General features: G+C 38.4%; 1 protein-coding gene across 5 annotated transcripts in view; it reads left to right on the top strand.

The window, feature by feature from the left end:
- The window catches only part of prx (periaxin), a 61,408-nt gene that overhangs the window by 8,962 nt on the left and 31,521 nt on the right, over positions 1 to 20,925 (top strand). The window contains exon 1 of one of the 5 annotated variants that reach the window (XM_088079308.1): positions 4,506 to 4,767. The exons of the other annotated variants lie outside the window; for them this stretch is intronic. The gene's annotated coding sequence lies outside the window, so the exon portion shown is untranslated. Of the gene's footprint in view, positions 1 to 4,505; positions 4,768 to 20,925 lie in introns of those variants that run through there. 5 annotated transcript variants of the gene reach the window in all.

Raw genomic sequence — 20,925 nt, 5'->3', positions numbered from 1 at the left:
CCCGGGAGTTTGGATAGAGGCTTAAAGGATCTACACATCTATTGAGGTGTTTTCTTGTATTTTGGCAAATCAGACCTCTGCTCAGGCAACACGCTCCCATCCCAACTCGTCACATGGTGCCATTCTGTCAGTGAGTTGCTGCATCTACTTATGACATTTTAGGTAGCCTTCTGCGTCAACTATTTATGCTCCAGGATGCCATTACTGTGATGTCAACAAATGCACATGGTGGGATGAAGAAGCATGGTCCTTATGTTTACACAACAGCGCTTGGCAACCAACACAGGCTGTCTCAATGGTTGGGATGAGGTAACAAAGTCAAAGATGTTTAGGTTTAGGTAAAAGAGGCACATGATAAGGTGCAGACAAAAAAGGAAAAAAAACTCACACCCATATGGGAAGCAAACTATGGTCTCCTGCACAAAAGTTAGTTGTTTGTGTGCCCCATCCACCTGCCCACACGTCCGCCCTGTAGGAGCACTTGTGCACCTTATATCACGTTGTTTCGACAGTGTTATTACCTGACGCTTTCCTTCAGCATTGGTTCTGTCCGGCCATGTTCTCAAGTGACGCTGCCTGCGTATGTTGCATGTGGACACGCGTCACAGTCCAGCCGTCTGCCTGTATAACAACTGGTGACGTTGTTATTATACTACGCCACCAGTTCTGTCTGAGCGCACTCTCATCTGACGTTGTCCAGCCGCCTTCCGGTTGGGCATGAAAGGTGGCTTTTGGCATCACACTTGTATGCTGAAAGCACTGATAGAGCGGACATGTTTGATGAGTTCGGAGTGAGAATGGGCTGGCTGAGGTTGTAGTTTGGTGGAGCTGTGATGATGGGAATTGTGTGAGTACAGCAAAGGGAAAGTCCAATAATGTTTGACCAGTCCATCACTCAAACCTGCCAACTTACACAGTCCTTCAGTCTTTTTACATCTTCCCTTGTTACTCCCGTCAACGCATTGATCATGTGATCACAGCCGTCCCATCACTTGGTTTACACATGAATTACTGGCTCATCATTTTTCATGAGTCATGCACATGAAACAGTACATGAGAACAGACAGCATAATTTGACCAAAACAACAATATTTGGGGTTTTTGTTCCTGTCATCAGTTTGCTTATTAAGTGCGAACAACACATAGAAATGAAATGATTCAAATCCAGTGTGACTGCACCTTTAGAAAAAATTGAATTAGTCAGAATTAGTAGAACTACTTTGAGTGTGAAGAACTTTTAACATTTTTATTGATTACTTTGTAATCAATAAAAATAGTAAGTAATCAGTGGTCTGTCCTTTCAGCTCTTTATATTAGAATAAATTATATTGTATAATGGTAAATATTACTAACTTTGTTGCAAGGTTTGGCTGCCAGCAACACTAACATCTTCTTTAGAGAGTTAAACATTAGTTATTAGGACAGTGGTCTTTATCATCTATAACTGACATTTTTTCCCGCTGTAAACAATAATTTCGGGATTGAATCTGCAGGCAGCTCTTCTCGATACAGTTGAGTTTGGGATTTACCTTACAGTGTCAGTAAAAAATCCTTTTATCCAGCTGAGTTATTTTACTGGAGTGAAAGCCTCTCCACTTCATTTCACCTCAGTGAGCGTGAAATTGTGTCAGTCTCTCTTTGTACGCATTAGTGCCACCTTGAATTTTCTCTCCATGTGGCAGGTGCTGAATATGAGCTTAGATACAAAATGAGTTCCACACCTGTGGATCAAACCCTCATGTTGTCCAGTTTACACAACTCCAAAGCGTCTGTGAGCAGGATACTGAATGCTGCCCAGTTCAGTGGGTGACCTCTGACCTTACTGTGGAGGAAAGAGAATTTAGCTAAAAATGGTTTTGGTCTCTATAGCTAATTTCAACATTCATAACACTTGTACAGTGGATGAATTTTTAATATAACTTTCCTGTTTACAATTTATTAAGACTTAAAGTTATGCATATTTGAAAGTGGGGCCACTTTTAGTGACAGGATGTCTTTCAGGCGTCCCTATAGTCTTGAGTCAGATTCACTCCTCACTCCCTCTCAGCTCCACCCTCTCATTCAAATATGAAATAAAAAAACAATACAAGAAAAAAACAAGGAAAAAATATGTTTTTCCTCAACATTCATACAGCAAGTGAATAGTGGATTCCCAAGTGAAAGTCCAGGGTTTGTTGGACCCATCCACCCCCCATTCCTGCCCCCTCCTGACACTGTTTGTGGCAGCGTTTCAAACTGACATTGTCCAGCATTGTATCTTACAGGTGCCGTCCAGCCACGTTTTAAACTGACACCACCCAGACACGTACTGTACTGCTGTGAAAGTTTAGGCCTCAAAATTTCAGTCCACAAAACAATGGGAGATGTCACGGTAGCTACGTTCAATATTTTATACAGTTTATGCTTTGACCTCATTGTGGAGGAAAAGAGAATTTAGCTATGGGGAACTAAAGCTAAATACCCCCTGGCCTTCAACTGCAAAATGTCAGTAAAAGAGACTCATAATGAGTGACTACAATAAGACTCATAATGACTACAAAAACAAGAAGATGCAAAACAAAGAAAGAGATGCAGGTCTATTACAGAGACAGAGAATAATCACAAAGAGATGCAAAATAACAACAAAAATATTTAAAAAAACACCCACAAAGAGATAGAAAGATACAAAACTATAGCAACATGCATCATTTGTAGTTGTTTTGTGTCCCTTCCAGTCTGAGCGGTTATGTGGGAGGGCTGGGAGGGGCTTTTACACGTCTCTGCCCAGCTAGGACTTTGGCTCGCTGTCTGGCACATCTGAACCTTGTCATATTTACCTCGGCTTTGCGGCCAGTTGGTTTACTACAAATCATCTTACACAAACATAGACGCACACAAATAAACAGACAGATACATACTGACATGCTGAAACGCAGATAGGAATACAAGCAGACAAACACACATGCACGCAGATACACACACACACACAGTTCAGCTCATAACAGCAGTTGCTCCCCTGAAAGGAAGCGTCACACTTTCTCTAAGAGAGATCCAAGGCCTGCTGTTCCTATTTTAAACCATTTGGGATAAAAATAACTTCCCAACAACATCACTTGTTGGAAAGTTCATCCAGCCATCTAAAGACTGCAGGGATTTTATTAGAGCCTGTCTTCTGGTTTATTTTGGCTGCAAGGTTTGAAGTTGGAGCACTCAGCTGGGACATTGAGATCTAAACCGCCGACAAACAGCTTACTGGAAAGAAACCCTGTGTGTCTGTAGCACAACAGCTTGTTTTTTTTTATCCAAAGATCCTTCATCGCCATCACATTTTTGGAGGCTGTCCCATTGGTCAGCTGGCATATTAAGTGATCAGAACTTAGTGGCCGATCAATCACTGCGGCCTTCTCATACATGCAAACTCAGCAGCAAACAGTCAGACAGTAGATGAGAAGGAGCATTATCCAAAGTAGAAAGACTGACCTTTGAGCTTTTGTTTTATAGCCTGGAGTCTATGTTTTAAAATTGATAAGACACACCACTTTAAATACCTCCTGCAAACAGGGAAAGAAGTACCTGTAGTAGTATTCCTTGGAATACTGCTTATCTCTTGCAAGAGAATAAAAATACTTGAAACCTGGAGCGACATCACTTTTCTTCTGCTGCTTACAGATGGCTTTCACACCTGTGATTCTGTCAGGTTGATGCGAGTTTCCTTCAAAAAACATGGAAAAAAGTCCAGGAGCACTTTGAGTATTTATGTTTCACAAATTGCAAGAAATTAGTAGATTTGATTTAGAAAAGTAGTTATAAAACGCTCGCAAAATTACTTAGAAGAATTATTATAATTACATATTTGAAGTTATATTGCAAAATTATTATCATTTTTGAATGTTTTCCAGGTCTTTTTAAACTTTATTATTATTATTATTAGTTTTAGTTTTAGTTTTAGTTTTAGTTTTAATTTTAATTTAATTCATTAACTTATTTTACAAATTTCAATTAATTTCCTTGTACTTTAAAAAAAATAATTTCTTGCTAATTTTTAAAAATCTTTCTTTTTTTCTTTCTTGCTCATTGCCTTCTTCCCGTGTTTGGGGGAGAAATCAAGTCAATTTGCTCAGGTCTCAAAGTGTTTAAATCAACACACTGGTTAGTTTTAAAGTTTTTTTATTAGCTTTGAGATAATTCACGTCACCTGCTCTTTTAATGTGCCCTGAACTGTCAAACTAACCATCTCCTCTGGACACAGATGATGATGGATTTCTCAAAACCTTGACAGGTTTGCTGGATTGTGTGTTGAGACATGCTGCAGGCATCTGAGCAGCAGAGAGAGAAACAGTCAACAGTCTCACTACTCAAACAGACAATCTACTGTGTCACAAACTTTGTTATCTTCTTCTCCTCCCTCCTTTATCGTAGTCATGCAGCCCCGCCTCTCGCTGCCCTAATATGGGGACATCTGTCTGCCCTCCGGCCAATCAGGCAGCCGGATGCATCCCTCCTAGAGATGCCATGGGCCCGCGCCAGGCCTGAGGTTTCAGTGAGGGGAGCAACAGGCTGGCTGGTGACAAGGGGCAAAGGCTTTAGAAAGAGAGAGGGGGAAAAGATTAAAAACAACAACAAGGCAGAGTGAAGGAGTGCAGCTGAGGACGACAGGAAGTGAATTTGAGAGAGAACGAGTGACAGGAAGATAAGAAAAGGGAGAGAGAGCCTGAGATTTAAGATCTGCAGGTGAAAGTTTGTCACCTTTGAACCACTGGAGGACGTACGCTGAGGCTGAGAAATAAGGTAAGCTGGATGGATGTGGTTTAATAAAGTCTCTGTGCTGATGATACAGTGCAGTCTGCTGATACCTGAAGGCTCTCTGTTGTTGTTCCGAACCAAAAGGAAAGCAGGTGTTAGAAGTCATGGTTGAAGGGGACTGATAACTCTGTCTGGAGCAGAAGGTATAAATGCATCTTCAATGGCCATGCCTTTGTGACTCTGGGTCTGTACTCTGTGTCTGTATAATTTAGTTATAATCAGCCCTAGGACTTCCCTAGAAAATCAACATTTGGCAGCTCAGGAGCAGCGGAGAGCTACGCAGAATGGTTTATGTAGCAGCCAGTAGACTCCACATTGCTGACTTTAGGGAGCATAACAATAGTGTGCTGTTTAAATGCAAAGACAGTTTTAGCAAGACAGCTGCCGCTTGTGTTTATTCCAACATGCCAGTTGCTGGTTACAAACACTCGAGCATTCACTGAGGTTTATGGTAACTATTTGCAGTGTGGCATGTCACTATGAGTCCAAGTTTATAAGAGTGTTTTGTAATGTGACCTGGGTCAAATAACAGTTGGAAATTATTCATAGCATTTATTTAAACCTTTAGGTGTGGCAGATGGGTGGGGCCTCATACATTAGGAGTACCACAACATTTAGAGAAAAGCGTATTAACTCTAATTTATTGTAACAGTTTAGCGTGCAAGTCAAAAATAAGTCGAAACGGCCTCATGCAGAGCTGACAGAGCTGCTGGTGGCGGTCATTTCAAATAGCCCCTGTCTGAATGTTACACACCAACGACAGCTGCAGCGTGATGGTCATAGGATCCGTTTGCCCCCCAGTTCCAGTTCCACCAGCCTGGTATGCAAGTTGGCCCAAAGTGGGTACAGGGACTGCTGCAGCCAAAACACACCCTTTCTGTGATGGAGGACCATCAACACATGTGTGGCACTGGGTTACATAATACATGCACTGGGTAATTTTTGGGCCATGCAAATTAGTGCTTGGATTACATCAAACTTTCTGGTTTTAAAACAGCATCAAACTCATCTTAAAAAGGTAGAATCTGCTTTTTAGCAGCTTCAAATAAGAACATAGCTAGTTCATTTCTGTCTCCTGGAAATTGCATTTGTATTTTGCTTAATTGCTTTCTTAACCCTTAGGGACTGTTTGGTACATTTTATGCACTTTTCATCCTTCATTTTTTTAAATAATTTTGGCTGTCTTCATGCATATGGCATACATTTCGGCAAGATTATGTATTTTTGCTTAATTTTGGAGTCTAAAATACACTGTGTAAACAAAATTGTCACTTTCATACTGTTAAGTGCAAAAAAATGCACCTTTAAACCAATTCAAAGTGCAAATTTTGATCACACATACAATTATAAACATATAATTGTAAGATTATATAAGAAACATATAATTATATATATATATATATATATATATGTATATATATATATAATTATTATTATTATTATTATTATTATTATTATTATTATTATTATTATTATTATTATTATTTCTGGGGGCATCGTGGTTAGCACTGTTGCCTCACAGCAAGAGGGTCCCTGGTTCAAAACCCGGTTGGAACGGGGTTCGGTCCGGGCAGGGACCCTTCTGTGTGGAGTTTGCATGTTCTCCCCGTGTCTGTGTGGGTTCTCTCCGGGGTCTCCGGCTTACTCCCACAGTCCAAAGATATGCAGCTCAGGTTGATTGATGACTCTAAATTGCCCTTAGGTGTGACTGTGAGTGTGTATGGTTGTCTGTCTATATGTGTCTGCGATAGTCTGGTGACCTGTCCAGGGTGTACCCCGCCTTCTGCCCAATGACAGCTGGGATTGGCTCCAGCCACCTTACGAGGACAAGCGGTTACAGAAAATGACTGACTGACTGACTATTATTTCTGGGTGTCATTTTGGGCATTTGCCTTAGCATTTGTCATTTTTACTATTTTCTACCTGACGACATCATTTTTACTATATTTGGCATATGGAGCACAAGCTGTTTCCACTACATGCACTGCCTCAATCAATGTTGCTACAAATTATTTACATATCCCAGACTGTGCTAATTTTTTTTTTTTTTATCATCCATAAACATAGTGACACCATGACAAAAACCTGACATTTAAATGGTTGGCATTCTGAAAATTAATGAATATATGATATTTATGATTAGGACTGATGCTGGTTAAAAAAAGAAATTAACTTCATGAAAGAAGAAAATCATATAATGTGTAATAGTTTGTTTTTTTTTTGGTTTTTTTTGGGCAGAACAACACAAGTGTGTGTAATATTAAAGCGGACCCAAAGGGTTAAATATGTTGTTGTTGCAAAGTAATGGCTGCCTCTGCCTGGATGATGTTCAGAGACGTTTCTCTCAACGAAACACATGCTTTGCAAGGACATGGTCGGAGAGGATGGTGAGCATAATGTGCAGGACCTTGACACCAGAACTGTGTGCTCACATCCAGACTCCTGCCTTCGGTTTAGGCAACAAAAACACTTTGGTTAAAGTGTGGAAAAATCTTCCTTTAAGTTAGATGTTGATAAATAAGCTAAATAAAAAATAATATTAATTGTGAGAAGATATCACAATACAACCAATATACGTTTTTAGCAAACATTTTGTTGATATGTTAAGTATCAACATTTTTGCATGTTGCCAGATACATTACAGCAACATTTCCTCATTATGTTAATCGAAAATGTAATTTGCTCTGCATTATATTTCCATGTAAACATATTTGTTGTGGCCCTGCAATAGTCTGGCGACCTGTCCAGACCTGACCTACCCCGCCTTTCGCCCAATGACAGCTGGGATTGGCTCCAGCCCCCCCGCGACTCCCTTACGAGGACAAGCAGTTACAGAAAATGACTGACTGACTGACTGACATATTTGCTGTTTCAAAATAAGTTGTATATAAATGTCATTTCTTGGACACAGGCTAGGTATTCTTCTAGCCTTTGTTATGAAAATATATTCTCATTTAGCTCCTTCAAAAGTAAATTGCTGGTTTAGGAGGACAGATTCTGACTGATTAACTGTTTTTTGATGTTTTAGTGCTTTCAGCCAATTATCTGTATCAAAGAGTCGACATGGATGACTTGTTTTACCTTTGTGAAAGAACTGACTTAGATATTAAGGTAAATCTTTCACAATGTCAGCTGAGTGATGGTGAAACTCCAGTGAACATGACAGACAGTCTCAGGTGAGCAGTGTCTTAAGTGATCAAGATGGTACCAAAATGGGATATAATGAAGCTACTTATCAAATTTTCCGAAACAATGCTGTCACACTTAACATGTCTTGTAATTGATTATAAAATAAAAAAAAACAACCCTCTATGGCAAGTCGAAAATGCAATTCTGGTTTAAAGGGACAGTCAAAAACAAAAATCAAAAACACATTTTTTTTCCTTACCGGTAGAGCTATTTATCTGTCTATATTGTTTTAGCATGAGTTGCAGAGTGCTGGAGATGTTGCCCATTGAGATAGCACTATAAGTAAGAGGATGAATTTTTTTTTGATTTGGAGTGAATTGTCCCTTTAAGATCTTTTGATTCATAATTGTTTCACCTTTCATGCAGCTTAATTTTAACATACAAAAGCTTGACACTTGATTTTTGGGTTTTGTTTTTAGTTTGGGGTTTTTTGGAAGCTTTTGAAGAATTTTCTGTCATTGTTTGCTCATATAGTTAAAGCTTTGAAACCTGAGCAAACTGGCTTGATTTCTGTCAAAATCGTGGGCAATGAGCAGCAAAAGAAGAAACTAGAGAAAAATAGTAGATATTAATATTAATATTAATATTAACAGAAAAATATGTTTTAAAGAAAAAAATTAAATAGAAAATGAAATACCACTTTCAAAATTTGCTCAGGGTTCAAAGGTATAAATAATTGTAAAAGGTGTCTGAAAGCAAAGTGATGTCACTCCAGGTTTCAAAGGGTTAAAGTTGTTGATGTCTCTGCATCATAGTAATGGCAGCTGGCAAACCTCTATTTACTCTAGCTTGTTTAAAAGGATGCCAGTAACTGAGCTCTCCTCTAATTCTGTTGGTACAGACTGTCACAGGATCACAGGTCTGATGCCACAAATAAAGTCTGATGTGTCTCTCTTGTGACATTTTGTTTTTGTGGATGATCTAAGAAATCATGATCTGTTATTTTGAGACAAGGTGTTGCTGGAAGATGTGCAGTAAATAAAAAAACAGTGGGTATAAATTGAGCATGTACCTATGAGCTGAGAGTAAATGACGTCAGAAATGAAATGATGGATGATAGCAGCTTCCTGGCGACAGACTTTGGGTGGTGGTTGTTGCGGTTGTGGGTGGGGTTAATTTCAGCCCAGGAAGTAGGGTCAAGAGTTGATTGGGCGGTTTGGGAGGAAGACCTCATGAGGAAACCCTGGTTGACGTACGTACATGGGTAAACTTCCCTTTGTGTATACAGAGAGCTGAGAGGATTTTTCAGGAAAGCAAACTCATGTAAACAAATGACTGGAGAACACATCTCAGTTAATATTTGATTTATTTTTCATTTAAAATGAGAAATACAGTTCATATTTTTTATAAAATATTTATCCTCAGATGACCGCATGGTGTCTGCCACCATGTGTAAATTGTATCTTATCTCTGTTTCCTGTTTACATGGAGGCATTTCCTGTCCAGAGGCTTATGCCTGCGGGTGTGCCTTGTTTTGTCCATCTGATGTCTCATATGGCCAGGAGACATGCTGGGATCTATCTCACTAATCTTGGACTGTTTGGACATTAGGGATGCTTTTATCTAAAGTGGCTCACAGCAGCAGCGCTTCCTAAATATTCAGCTAATAGGCCGGAGCCTGAGTCAAAGCTATGGCTGCGTCAGTGCTCTGGTGGGCCTTCTCTTCCCTCTCCTGCTGCAGAGGGGCAGCACACTTTGTCCATCCAATTATTACACTGTGCTCACATTCAATTCCTGACTCATATTTTCTGCTTTAAGTTACACAACGTGTGACTGTATAAGAGGTGGTGGTGATGTGGTAGTAGCTATCTTACCATTTTTTTAAAGGCAGACAGACACACAGCATCGCTTGATGGGTTTCCATTAACCCTCAAATTTAAATTGTGGTGGCTGCAATAGAAAAAAGCTGCCAATGTTTGAACATCCATCAAGATGCTTCTTGGAATGTTATCATGACAGGAATATGACACATGACAGTTGCATAACATCAATCAATGAAAATGCAGTCGTCTCGTAACTGTGTTTTATCGACATTTTAATAATATCACTCAAGTTTTGCACAAATCTTTAAAGGAAACCCACCAACTTTTTTAAATTGTAAATACTCTGTAACTAATAACTGTATAGCCTGCAATTTTCTCCAGATTCAGACTGGCCATTGGGCAATTCTGATAAATGCCAGCTGGACTGGCCACCTTATAGGCTGCAAGGCCATGACCACTTTTCTTAAAAAAAAAAAAAGTAGCAAAAAAAGAGTCCAGCCTGCTGCGGCACATTAGATTTTGGGATGGTCCAAATCTGTTGATAGCATACCGATACTGTAAGGCAGGCATGTTACAGTGGATCAGTCCATCATGCAATGTCAGAGGTAAAGCAGGAAATAAATGAAAAAAAACAATTTAAACAACAGTAGTTGGATTGAAATACAAATTAGATGGATGAAGGAGTGAAAAAATGCAAAAGCAGAGAAGAAAAGGTCAGAAACAAAAAGGAAAAAAATACACAAGGGTGATGCTGCAAAGTGTTCCCAGCAAAGCAAAGGGCTGTTCTGTTGTTCCCAGTCTGACCCTGCCTCAGGCCACCCAACATTCACTCATCTGTATATCTCAAATACATTTTGTTGTTGTTGTCTGTTTGTTTTATGGGTTCAAATGTGGCATCACATTAGTAGCAGGAACCAAAGTGATAGAAGTCTTTTTTTTTTGTTATTCAATTGCCTTCATCACTTATAATTAATCTGTGAAAACGAAAAGAGTTTGTTTGCACTTCCATTAAGTTGTTGAACACACTAGACATTTTTATAACAAAAATGGGCAAAACTGAAGCAGCTCAGGCTGACACATCCTGACTTTTTAGCCCTTAACCAAAATCAATTAATTGCCTGGCAAATAACCACATCTTTCAAGCTTTATTTGTAGCACGCAACACTAGGAGCGCGTAAGGCTTTCTAAACATTTTGAGATATTACACAGCCATTTTCACAGGCTGAGTTGCACTTCTCGTGACAAGTAAACTGACCTTTGTCTGTATCTTAGAAGTTTAACCAATGGAGTGTCTCTCCAGACACATGTTCTGGTTAGTTTGGATGATACGTAGACCTCACTGTGTGTGTGTATATATAACACTGCAATCACAAATAAAAAGTCCCTCATACAAAACAGTTGATATGGATTAAATTCTTTTCATTTTCATGAAATGAAAAGAATGTTGGTGGAGGCAGAAAGAACTTGCGCCAACAACTAACTGAATGTCTGCTGCTACTGGTGGACTGGGAAAAGATCTTGTGTAATTTTGGTGAATTTTCCAGCTTGCTTTTCCAGCTTACTGCATGCTGTCAACATGTTTGGTATGTAATTCCATTAGAATGAACCCTCATGTCCTTCAGGCGAAGTCCTCTGCACTGTTGTTTTAGCAGAGGGATGGTGATTATCATGGAGTCATTGTAATGATGACAATTGGACGGTACTTCATTTGTCTCCTAAAAATGAAAAAAGTCAATGACAGACAGAAAATGAGGAAGTCTCCCTCTTGTGCTCTACTCATGCAAGCTCCCAAACACGCTGAAAACATCTTCGTCTTTTCTTAATGTCACAATACTGTATATATATATATATATATATATATATATATATATATTTGATTTCCACTTTGACTCTTTGGTGCCCCCTCACTTTACAGGCTTTTTTTAGGGTCACATTTTGCCTTTTTTTCCTTTTGTGTAGAATTTTTGCAATTTCTTTTACTTTCCTATCACCTCTATTGCCTCCATGCTGAGTTCCTCTCATTCACAAATTCTTATGCCATCATATCTGTCCAATCATCTTTGTGCTCATATCTCCTAAACCAGTGGATGTCAAACTGTGAGGTGGCCTCCCTGGGAGGGTGTAGAGACACTGCAGGTGGAGCGAGGATGACCAGAGGAAAAATATGGAAACAAAGTTGAATGAATTTGATTTAAGTTGGTAAAATAACATTTTCTCATATCAACTCATCAAATACCACTGCTTTGTCAGTGGACCATTGTGTTTAAATCTCATGCAGTAGGTTTCCTCCTGCTTCTGTTGTTGACGATCCAGAATGGCTTGTCAATTTAAGCCTGTCACATGCATTGTGTCTTTTCAAAATCTACTTCTGTTTTCACAGTGAACGTACAGTTTCTGCTGTACAAAGCACTTCATTTTCACGTTTATATTCTTGTGCAACACAAGCACTTGGTTAGGTTTAGAAAAAACATCCTGATTTAGTTTATTTTCACAGAGGGAGTGAACAGCGGGTTCCCAGGTGAAAGTCCGGGAGTGTTTGGCCCCATCCAGCTTCCCCCATGTCCACCCTATTTAGACTTTCTATCTCTTTATATTACAATAGCTGTCGGCACCATTACAAAGTGCCGCTGCCTGGTGTGTATCATACTGCCACGAAAGGTGCCTCTTTGTATTGGTCTGACGCTGACATCACTGACAAAGCGGCAGTATTTGACGAGTTGAGACTGAGAACAGGCTGAAAATAAATAGACAAGAGTTTGCTGATGCTATCATACTGACCTTTATTTCACCAAATTCACAGTGTATCCTTTTTTATCCGTTGCTTCCCTGATTATTGTTAACCCTTTAAAATGTGAGCCCACTGGCTTGATTTCTTTCAAATTCAAGGAAAGAAGCCAAAAAGCAGTTTAACAAGGAATGGCCCAAAAGTGAGCAAAGAAAAAGTTACAAATAAACTACCTTTTAAATAAAATTATGTATAATTGTAAGAATCATGAATTTAGTTTTCTGGACATTTTTCACTATTAACTAACTAACCACTGCCTTAAGTTCATCGATTATTAGATGATGATCTCATTGTGGTTTTTTAATACAGACAACACATATTGCCATACATTTACAATCGATCTTTGCTTGGTGATTTTAGTCTCTGTATGTGTTTGTGACTCCATGAATGGAAATGCACGCACATGTATTTTGCTCTGTCTACCTCCATACTAAACACAGGCAGATACAATCTTGGGAAAGTGCAGAAAAAAATGCAATAAATGCATTTCAAAAAGGCAACATACTGCTGTTTAATCCATGCATGTACGGCCTGCTACCACAAACTCTGTAGCGTTCCCACTCGCAGAATAAACAAGCGATGCTAATTTCTGAATTTCAGTGTGTTTATGAAGACCTGATGTTACTGGTTGATGTATTGGCAGTTAGTCTGGTGTCTGAAATAGAAGCAGTTTCCCTCCTCTGGTTTTCTGATTGTCCTAAAATTAGATCCAATAAGATTTCTGTTATGTTCTCAGGCTGCCACCAATTGTGAAAAGTGTTACGGTATTTCCTCTGTGTGTGTGTGTGTGTGTGTGTGTGTGTGTTTGCATGTGTATACTCTTATGTAAGTACGTGAGGAGAAAACCTATTTTTATCAATATCTGGCCTCAGCAGATAATGCCTCCATCACAAATAAATCACAAACTCACATCCTCAGCTGTCTCATGTGCTGCATCACTGCTGCAGTGTGTTACGTCTGGGAAATGTTATCAACTTATTCAAGGGCAGATGGGCGGTTGTTTTCTTTGAGTGGACACCTGATGCTGGAGTCCTGACATTACTGAGCCAACTATAACATCATTAACATGTCTATCTCTAGTAGGCTTAGAGCAGCCTCTGAGCAGGATTAGAGCAGCAAGCTCAGTTTCACAAGGCTGCTGCTGTAAGTCAGAGCAGGACAACAAAAACTATTCAGCCTCATATCACACCATCACATTCACTGACAGAAACTGGTTTGATTTCTTTCAAAAATGGGAAAAAAGCAATTGGCAACTTGGTAGGAAATTTTCCACAAATTGCAAGGAATTTGGAGATTTAGAAAATTGTTATTATTTTTGAAAAACCTTGGGGAAATGTTCAGAGAACTATTTATCTTTTTTTACAGATTTTTTTTCAGGTTATTTCCTTGCTTTATTTGTTGTTGTTTTACTTGTTTTTTTTCTGTTTGTTTGTGGGGTTTGTTTTTTGTTAATTTTCTGGTAGTTTTCTTGTACGTTTGACTCATTTCTTGCTAATTTTTGGGTCATTTTTTCTTTCGTTGTTCATTGCCTTCTTCCCATGTTTTTGAAAGAAATCAAGCCAATTTGCCTAGGTTTCAAAGGGTTAAACTACAATTATAATTTCATGGCAAGTGACCTCTTGCAGTTCTGCAAATGATGAGGGAGTGGCTTACCATTACACACTTACAAGGCACTGAGCTCCAGATGGCTGGACTGGTCTTTCTAACGAAAACATGAAATGTTGCAGCCGTGAAGAAACTTACTGTCTAAATTCAAAATATCTAAATTCCCTTTTCAAGGACACTTTATTTTAAACTAACATAATGATGGCATTTAAATGTGACACAGAAAGTAAAAAGGGCATTACTCATTTTGTTGTGACTAAGCTTTTTGCACAACCCCTGTGCTGTGAGGCTGAAAGGTGCTGTCAGACCATGTTTAAGCTGTCTTTTCCACTCTATGACCTCACCAACAAACCTTCCCCGCATTATCAACCCCGCTCACGACAACTTAATCCAGCTCCTGTTAGACAAACTGCAGAGTGGCTGACGGTACAGACAAGCTCTTTAGCTTTCTGGTTTGTTGTCTGATCTTCACATTCAGAGCTCATCGTGAGAGCAGTAAGGCAGCAAGAAGTGAGACTCTAAAGCTGTTTATTAACGGGGTTCTCTGCACAAATTACATTTTTAGAAATTCAAACTTTTTACACCAGTTGGAGAGATGTTTATTCATTTTAATTTTAGGAATAAAATCTCTGGGAAACAACTTGACATGTAATTAGTTTATCTGGGATTGTGCAGGAACATTGCTTTCACTTATTTGTGCTTTTTCAGAGTTTGATTCTGCTTCCTGGGTATTCCTGCGTGCGGCTTTTGTCATTTCAACTCTTTTGTTACTCTGGTGCAGGGTCGATGTGTGCCTCTGCAATAATACAAACAACATCACATTATTGTTTACTTGTTAGTCTTTCATATATTTTTCCTCATGTTGTGAGCCATTTTTTATGGCACAACTATGTTGGTAATCCTCCTGATAGATGATGGTTACAACAGTTGAACAGAGACAAGGCCTCTTTGGTTTAGTGTGATCAACAGTTGAAATGATCATTCTTGGACTGGAGTATATATGCTTATTAATATAAAATTATAGAAAGAGCTGTCAAAGCAAAGGTGTATTAAAGGAGCAGTGTGTTTCATGTAAAATAAATAAATGAATAAATAAAAAATCAGTATTTTTCCAACGCTGTTTGGCTCATCATGGAGGAGCTTCAAACTAATGTAACTGACACAAAAACTCAATCTACCCTATCTATTTAGTTTGTCCACTTTGGGCTACTGTAGAAACATGGTGGTGTAACATGGCGGACAAGAACCCGCTACCTAGAGCGATAAAAAGAGATAATGATAAAAATAGTTCATTCTATGGTTAAGAAAACACAACAATTCTAAGTTTAAGGTGAAAAGAGAACATACTTAGGATATTATATTTAATTTCTGCCAATATATTCCCAATATTTGCCAATATTTCTACACACTGGAACTTTAAATCGGATCATCTGTAAAGAAAAGCACTTTCCCAGACCTTTAAAGTCTGACCACACTTGCAGTTTCATTCCCTCTTCATATGTCATAGAGGAGGGCTGTAGCCACCTGAACATACTGACTGCTAAGATAAAAAATGAAACAGAATCCAGCTATTGCATAATCTGTTGACTCCACAGTCGTGCTACATTCACCTTCAAGCAACAGAAACCCTAAATAGGTTCCACATAGTGTTGAAAAGATTTACTTTGTGCTAATTATGTCTGAATATATTTGAGGAGGACATTTTCTGCATACTTCCCCAAAGCAGATGAAACAGTGGTAGATTCAGTGGTAGATTCATTTTACACATTTCTTAAATGTTCTCATATTTTCTTCATTAACATCTCTTGACTTTTGCACTGCTGGTTATGCACTAAATCACCAAGACATGCCATACATTTATCAGTTGTTTATTAATTATCTTCACCTACATATGAGAGAGATGAAGGTCCAAGATGATTGGGGCAGTCATCAGACGTGTTGAGGCCTGCAGATGTGTGAGTGTGATCTATAATAAGACCGGGCTGTGAGGCATTTCAAATCTTCACCTCCTCCTCCTCCTCCTCCTCCTTCCATCCCTCCATGCCTCCCCTCCATCCAGGGAGTGCCACCTCTTCCACCTGCTGCTGTCTGTCTGTCTGTCACACAGAGCTGCAGTTAAAAGCTGTTGTCAGGTGCACAAGTCAAACTTTTGCTGATAATCATATTATTATTATGAATACTATGTTTTCCTCCAGTATTCTGACTGCAGTGTTCAGGACTGAAAATTATGTTTTGTTTTTTTTTACTGAAAACTAGCACATTGATACCTACCAAGATTGCTTTTTGCAGAGACAGAATTTACTGATGACAACAGTGTCATCCTGCACATTACTGTCACTGTTGTGTCTGCTGTAGGTTTATGAAACACAGCAGTGATGGCTGTGCATTTGGACTCTTACTGACACTTTCAGGCCATTAGTACAGCAGTGTTGGATACAATGCCAGACACTCAGCACAAAAAAAAAGTTGGAAAGCCTGGATCTCAATACGGCATCTCTATTTTTTTGTTTTTGTTTTGTTTGTTTTGTGTATGTTTGTTTTCCATCATTAAAATAGACTGAGTAGATATCATTTTAAGAAATTTTCTAAAAACATGTTTTTGGAGGTACCCTTTTGAGCACAGCAACACTATACACAATGAGAAAAGACAGTGTTTGAATTTTTAATATAATTGTATACAGTACTAAAAAAGTCATGCCATTTGAAAGAGGAAATGCATTAAAAATTGACTCTTGTCATAAGTCTGTTTGTCTGATCGTTACCCTCAGGCAACATTGTACCATGGTGTAAAAGTTAGAAGAATGAATGTGTTAATGAGTGTGAGCATATTTAAGCAAACTTTAAAGAACTTTGAGAATGAATCATAAAACTTCACTCATCTGTTATTTTGAATTCTTTTTTTTTCCAGATTGTAAAACAACAGCAAAAGAGTTGATGGGTCCCGAAAAAGCAACTCAACATGGCCTCCAGAAAGTCATGTTATAATATAAACAGTGTTATTGTTTTCCTTAGGACCCTTGCTCTTTATTAAAGTATTGCTATATAATTGAGGATGTATTGTGTGAGTCTAAATGGCCAAAAATGGGTATGTTAGCCGTAACACCATACCTTAGAGGGTTAAAATGTCTCAACTGTGTAAGAGTTAGTGTTAAAAAATAAGCTTAATTATTTTTAATTATTACTATTATTAAAAAAAAAGTTGATTTGAATGAAATGTCGGTAGAGTAAAATCATCCAGTTCCCTATGTGCTCAGTGCCCTAAAGTAGGTTGTTATTGTAAAGTAATTTCTCTAAAATAACATCAAAAAAGAAAATATCAAGTCTTAACATGGGGCCCACTATGATATGTGTTATTATATCTCATTATCCTCTTTCGGCGTGGCAGAGTCAGTGATTTACTCGGGGGTTTAGGGAGGGTTTCGATGACTCCATTCCTGTCACTTACTGTAAGAGCGAATCACCTCATGTGTAAAGAGTCTATCTCTCCAAAACTTGCCTGTGTGACTGATACACTGACGGCTGGGCAGCAGTGAATGTGTGTTATGTGTTCTTGTGACCCTGCCGGATACCAGATACCTCCAACCCACCCAAACAGGCACGACATCCATGCTGGCACTCTGCACGTCCAAACACACACATACACGCTCAAATTCAAACACACAGATGAGCTTTCTCTCTTTGCACGTAGCTATGGCAGCTATAAAAGTGATCACATGAAATGCAGAACAGGGAGAAATGACATGGCCAAACTCTTCAGTTAAATTGATGAGTTCTTTAACCATTTGAAAGCTGAGCAAATTGGTCTGATTTCTTTCAAAAGCATAAAGACAGAAGACAATGACCAGCGTGGCAAGAAATGTCCCACAAAGAAAGAAGAAATAAGTAAAAGGTGAGAAAATGAAAAAGAAAATGACTTAAAAATACATTTTAACCAGAGGGTGGAAAATAATTAGAAAGTCATTTATTTTTAAAAACATGAAGAAAAGGTCCAGAAAACTATTTTCACAATCATTGTATTTATATATCTATATCTTATATATCTCTTTTTACTTTTCTTTGTTTTTTTGTAATTTCAGGCAATTTTCTTCGGTCATGATTTTTTAAGTGGCTCATTGCCTTTTCCCCATATTTTTAAAAGAAATCACACCACTTAGCTCAGGTTTTAAAGGGGTAAAGATGCAGGATTTCCCTGAAAAAATGTATATATACAAGTAATCCCATTCAATCATCACTGCTGAACCTCTAGAAGTGTGTGTGTGTGTGTGTGTGTGTGTGTGTGTGCGCGAACCTTTTCTTATTTTATTATTACTTGTGCTCGGGACTTTTCTGGGCGTGTACCCTCACAGGGCTCATGTGAGATTTGGCCTTTTAAAAATGTAGCAACCAGGTGCCAAACCATAGGCAGCAGGCATCCAAAAGAAAAAAAACTGAAATATTCGGGTTAAATACCAAACGAGAGTGAATCTAGGGTTGGCTTAAACTTAACTTTTTCTGGCAACCTGGTTTACAAATGGTGACTGGCAAATTTGCCTTGAATTTGTGAAGAAAACATAGTTTTTCTTTCACACCTCTACGGAAAACAAGGATTTTTGGTTGCTTTTTTTTTGTGCGCATCAGAGGAGCGACAGATGAGTTTTTTTTAATGCAGCACAACTATGCGAGTTTATCCACTAATGTGAATTAGCAAATTTACCTGTTTGTTTTTTCATCGCTGCTACAAACACTTTGGTTCCTGCTATCATTTCTACTTCTGTAGCTCTGATCATCTCTTAGAGGTGACTGGCTGATGAATATCAAATGTATCTGAACAGATGCCGGCCTGGCACGCTTTAATGTCTGAGTGGACATCAGAGCATCAGGAGGGCAGCCATGGTATTTGGTTAGCAGTCTTGCTCTAGTTTTGTCAGCTTTCATGTATTTGGCTGCACCTGTTACATCTCTGCTGCCCCTGTATAAGTTTGACATTATTATTTTTATTAAAGGAACACTTCACTCACAAAATAACTATTTGAAGGTCATGCTGCGATACCTTGAATTCATGAAGAAAACCTGTTTTTTTTATCACATGCCTTTATGGAAAACAGCAAACATATTGATTCATTGATTGATTGGGTTTAACAAGAGTAAAACTATCTCAAAATATTCAGTAACACTGTCTATGAAGCCCATGTCTATAATGCATTAAAACCCATTATGAACAGACATGATATGTTTTAATGCCTCTATAGTGCTGTATAATCATAGTTATAAGCACTCATAGTCTCTGCATTATAGACCATGGGCTTCATAGAAAGTGTTACCAAACATTCATTTAACTCATGCAGTGTAATCCAAGTCTCATTTATCCAGTTATGGTTAGTTCTTCCAAAACACATGGATTTTTGTTAAAAAAAAAAAAAAAAAAATCTGAGTCTGGCTTTGAAAAGAACAGCAATAAGTTTCACTTTTAGTTCAGTTTAAAAGCGCGAGGTTGTATTGACAATGTGTTTGCAGTATAGAGCATACAATAAATTATATTTGAATTATTCTGCATGAGTTGTGTGACAGCTTGTCAATGGATGTTTTAATAAATATGGTCCCCAATGAATATATCAATATGTTTGTCATTTTCTACGGAGGCATGAGAAAAATAAAGTTTTGAATGAATGAATTCAAGGTAACATGGCATCATTAACTGATATACAAACAGTCATTTTGTGAACAAAGTATTCCTGTAGGTTACAGTATGTTTTAAAACAGTAAGAAACTTCACTCCCACATCTCTGCAGTTGCTTTCTGGTAATCTGTCTTAGCTGTCTGTCTTTAAGTGAAACAGTCACTGTTTGCCTCCTCCTTGTGTCACTTCAACCAACTGACTCATATTTAGTTTCAAGACGTGGTGGACTTGTTGATTCTGCTGCTGTTGTTTTCATCTGTTTAATGTTGAAATATTTCTACTGGTGTCAGTTCTCAAGACCTAAACAGCCTCTGTATTTTAACAGTCCTGTTCTTTCGCTTTCCTCTTCCTCTCCTTTTCATTATTTCGGAGCACTTTTTGTTTTGACAACTGGATTTACCTTAAACAAGCATAACTTGATGGATAACACCTTTTTTTTTAAAAAAAAAAAAAATAGCCTCAAGCCTTCAATTATTTTGCAAGAGTGCTCTTAAAGTTTGTTTGTTTTTTTGTTGTTGGGTATTATGACAATGCCACTTCTGTCATAGATGAATTGTGCAGTTTGAGTAGTACCGTCGATTTCCTTAAAGTGTCTGATTGGAGCATTTAGATAGCTTGGATGGTTTAGGCTCGGGTAGCCGGTGCAAAGGCATGACAACGACCACGGAAAGAATCTCAAGAGCGCTGTCCCAGAGGCTTCACACTGACCGCCGTGTCACTATACAGAGGTTAAAACTCCATGAACCCATCAAGAACACATGATGCTACAGCTTCTTAAGAATGCTACTGGAGCTAATTTGCTGTAATATGATACAGTCCTGTTTCAATGGCATGTCGCTGGTGACTGGTGTCATCCTGCATATAGACTGCAGGTATTAAATGTTTACTGGAAACAATTTAAAACAAATTAAACTTTCCACTTTTAATTTTGCCTGATATAAGTTTAGAAAGTGTGTGGATACAGTGTGTCTCTTAGGGGGTGGTCAAAGCATACAGACGACCCTGGCTCAAGGTCCAGATGTAGCCAATGCAAACCTTTGTGGTTGACCCTTAAATTGGATTAAGTAAAACTGTTTACTTACTAACTTACAGTGCCTTGCAAAAGTGTTCACCCATCTTGCCATTTCTTTCCTATTTTGTTGCAT

This window comes from Plectropomus leopardus, chromosome 6 (genome assembly GCF_026936395.1).
Source record: "Plectropomus leopardus strain MGB_pleo_1.0 chromosome 6, ASM2693639v1, whole genome shotgun sequence".
Classification (NCBI taxonomy): Eukaryota; Metazoa; Chordata; class Actinopteri; order Perciformes; family Serranidae; genus Plectropomus; species Plectropomus leopardus.
This window is presented reverse-complemented; position numbering and strand designations above follow the sequence as displayed.